Source organism: Pinus tabuliformis, chromosome 3_1, assembly GCF_031772625.1.
Source record: "Pinus tabuliformis cultivar Carrire ecotype Pingquan chromosome 3_1, CPIR1, whole genome shotgun sequence".
Classification (NCBI taxonomy): Eukaryota; Viridiplantae; Streptophyta; class Pinopsida; order Pinales; family Pinaceae; genus Pinus; species Pinus tabuliformis.
The window spans coordinates 857,701,871-857,706,075 of NC_142301.1; the positions used below are offsets into that span (position 1 = coordinate 857,701,871).

Here is a 4,205-nt window from a genome sequence, read left to right on the forward strand (position 1 = left end):
TGACATTAAACTCAAGTATACCTATTATAAAATATATAAAATATTTCACTTATAAATATTTTAAAAATTTGTAAAAAAAAAAAAATATCTCCTTTAACCACACCTATTTTTCACCATCCAGTCAACAAAATGGAAGAAACATTGACGATTATTTTAGTAGTGAATGCATATCGGTTACCGAACAATTATTTTAATACATGATGCGGATCCGTTACCATTGAGAGTCTACTGGATTAAGTCGCGTTATAGACAACTGCTAATTGTTTTACCCTCAACACCAAAGACGTCATCGCTTCGGTCAACTTTTATTTTCTTTCGTCCATGCCTTCCCTAGTGAAATGTGAATCATTGAGCAGGAGGTGCATCTTTCAGCCTGCGCATCTGTAAAGTTCTCGGGCCATTTCGCTACCTAAATCTTCCACGCGCAATGGATTCTACCACGCCCTTCTCCGCTGAGAATTTGAGCACTATCACCACCAAAGAGGCCAAGCACCATGTGGTGATGCTCCCATTCATGGCCCAGGGCCACATTATCCCCTTCCTAGAGCTCGCCAAGCTGCTTGCCAAACGAACCGGATTTGCCATCACCATAGTCAATACGCCTCTGAACATCCGAAGCCTGCGACCCAAGATCGAATCCGCTGGCCCCGCTCTGGATATCCGCCTGGCGGAGCTGCCCTTCTCCAGCGCCGCTCACGGTCTTCCTCCTCACACCGAAAACATGGACTCCATCCCTTACCATCTTTTCCTCCGTTTCTTCGAAGCCTCGGAGCACCTGGAACCCCATTTCGAGCGCCTCATCCGCCACATCACTCAAGAAGACGGCGGGCGCCTGCCTCTGTGCATCATCAGCGACATGTTCTTGGGCTGGACGCTGGACGTAGGGAACAGGTTGGGAATACCAAGAATTCAGTTCTGCACTTGTGGGGCTTACGGCACCTCCGTTTATTACTCCCTCTGCACTCATCTACCTCACACCAAGACCCATGCCGAGGAGTTTGTTCTGCCCGACATGCCGCATGTTACACTGGATCGATCTCAGCTCCCTCTATATTTGAAAACGGCTACAGGATCCGATCCCGGGATCTTGTTCCGCAATCGTCAGATATCTCGCAACGTGCGTAGTTGGGGGTCAATCTGTAATACGTTAGAAGAGCTTGAGCATAGCAGTCTCCAGCACATGAGAAAATCCACTGGCAGACCGGTTTGGGCGGTCGGACCGATCCTACCCTCTTCATTTCTCTCTTCCTCTTCTTCTAATGCAACTGTTGATTCGGATTTTCTACTGCGGGGCAAGCAGGCAGAGGCAGAATATGCAAGGGCATCTATGTTATGGCTCGATTCCCAGGCGCCCTCCTCTGTGCTGTATGTTTCCTTTGGAAGCCAAAATTTGATATCGTCGTCACACATGAACGAGCTGGCTCTGGGGCTGGAATCGAGCCAACAGCCTTTCATTTGGGTCGTCAAGCCGCCGCTGGAGGTCCCATTAAATTCAGAGTTCTTGGCGGAGTTTCTACCCGAGGGTTTCGAAGAGCGAGTGAAGGAAAAGAAGCAAGGTTTGCTTATCAGAAAATGGGCGCCTCAGCTGCTGATCCTGTCCCATCCTTCTATCGGGGGGTTCCTTAGTCACTGTGGCTGGAATTCGATGCTGGAAAGCCTGAGCAAAGGGGTGCCTATTATCGGATGGCCCATGTCAGGGGACCAGTTCGCGAATTCGAAAATGTTGGAGGAGGAGGTGGGGGTGTGCATCGAGATGTGGAGGGGAAAAGAGGGAGACTTGAAACGGGAGACGGTGGAGAGTAGAGTAAGAATGTTGATGACGGAAGAAAAAGGCAATCAACTGAGAAAGAGAGCCGAGGAGATTAGAGAAGCAGCCATGAAGGCAGTGAGTGAAGATGACGACGGAGACGGAGGAAAGAAAGGGGCATCTGTGTGTGCTATGGAAGACATGATAAAAAAGCTTAGAGTAGAATATGAAGGGTAGATTTGTGTTGTATCTCGCCTATCTTTCTCCTCCTTCGCTCCCATATTTGCCCTTGGATTTGCTGCACACTCAGCATGTAATAGGCTAACTATGTTCGTTTAAACATCACCCTTGAAAAAAAAAGGAAAATGAATGGGTTCATGAACACTTGGTTTAGAGTTTGTTTATTGGTGTTTTAACTTAGATGTTGAAAAAAATGAATGGTTTCATGAAGATTGTGTTTAGAGTATGTTTATTGGTGTTATATAGCAGTAAGATGGGGTAATCAAGGATAAGCTGCAACGCAAGTATATATTGCCCTAAGTCGCGTTTGATTTGCCCATTGTGTTGAGGTAGCGCTCAGCCTGACACGCTCACAGAGCCTGTTCTGGTCGAGAAGGTCACGTTGGCCGAACCTGAATCAAGGCTGCATTGCATGTCTTATTCGACGACTTTATTGTATAAGTTTGAGGTTCATGGAATTGCAATTGAAGATTAAATTTTCATTTATTTGTTAGTTGCTACAAGATATTAATTTTACCATATTAATAGTAAAGTGTTAATAAAAAATTGTGAAGCGTTAATAAACATGGTCAATTATTAATAAAAAATAATGTTAATCAAGTTTATTTGAAGTGCTTGACATGAATGATATTATTCTATTTATATTATATTTTCCAAGTGATATGATGAATATTCTTATAATGGTTTAGTTTTTTTTTGTTAAATCTAAACACTTAAAGTTGAATGAGTTTGTGAAACAATATATCTATAATTAAAATTTAACTCAAAAAATCTAATGATTTTCTATCGCAGTCTATATATTATAAATCAACAAAACCAATGGTTTTCTACCCAAGTCCATAAATTATAAGGTAACATTTTGTATGAGATTTAATAATGTCAAGGAGGAGATTTGTTATTGCTTGTGAATTGGCTCAACGAACTTAACCTAGTCCATAAGTAAGCTCTTAGTCTTATATTTAGGGTTTCTCATTGATAAGTATTTTTATTAGTCTTAAATATTATTAATCATGCAGTGTTTATTTAATTGTTCACTGGGCTAGTAAACTTGTGAGATCCCTCGGTGCTATGTGCACAAATGACAATATTTCTCACTTATTAAAATGACCTAAGTTAAATGCATGGGAATGGAGGTCTCATCAAAAGGGTCCTACTTCTTAACTTTTAGCTAAATGGCTCTTTAGTTACCTATAAGTCTCTAATAGGTAAGCTCAACGTGGCTTCAAAATTATTGAAATAGTATTTTATTTAATTTTTAATTCTGCAACAATTAATTGTTTTATATCCCTCCTAAAACAAAACCAACACCCATCCCATTAAAAAAATCAAAAGAAAATCATTAAAAGAATTTGCATGAAATTTCAAACTATGTTATCACACAAAATACATTCATATGAAATCTTTTCTTATGGATAAGTTCCACAAGTTTACTTGGGATAAGGAGTTAGGGAGAAAGAATTGGTACTATATTGAAGTGTTTAATCCCACTCATAATCACCAACAAAAAATGTACATATAGGCCAATATTTCTTGGAGAGCCAAAATTCTTATTGCTCAGTTAAGGACTAATTCTCATAAACTCCATTGTGAAACAGGGTGCTAGAAAAGGCCAAAAGAAGTGTGGGAGGAAGGAGTATGTATTTTTTGTTCTTCCAAAAAAGTGGAAACAAAAATGCATTTCATTTTAGAATGTGAGGTCTTCGAAGACAACATGGAAAGTTATGTAGATATTCTGGCATCTAGCTCTTGGGATAAGATATTTAGCGAAGGGTTTGTCAAGAAGATGGGAGCGTTTATTGTGAGGCTTCACAGAAAAAGGGTCGAATACATCAACCAAATGAAGAAGCAATTTGTCCCATAGGCTATGTTTAGTCTCGTGGACATTAAAATAATTTTCTTTCTTTCTTTCTATATTGAAAATAAAATAAATGGAACTATTCAAATCTTCACACAACATACATGTAAGTTGAAAGGTGAAAACCACAAGTCTATTCGCAAAAGGACAAAAGACAAGGTCCTTAAACTCTATTTCAAACTATAAACAAGTAACATAACTAAAAAAAAAACAAAATGACTATGGCACATGATTGAGCCTTGAGCAGGCCCAATTCAATTCCTAGTTTGTGCCTATAACCTTTTACCTACTCAACACAAAACAATGAAAATAAATGAGCTTTCAACAAATACCTAAGCAAAGACCACAAATGAATAATTGGAT

The 4,205-nt window shown here is 39.9% G+C and overlaps 1 pseudogene; it reads left to right on the top strand.

The window, feature by feature from the left end:
- Positions 1–406: 406 nt before the first annotated feature.
- Positions 407–1,984, top strand: LOC149190278 (UDP-glycosyltransferase 92A1 pseudogene; annotated as a pseudogene).
- The last annotated feature ends 2,221 nt before the right edge of the window (positions 1,985–4,205 follow it).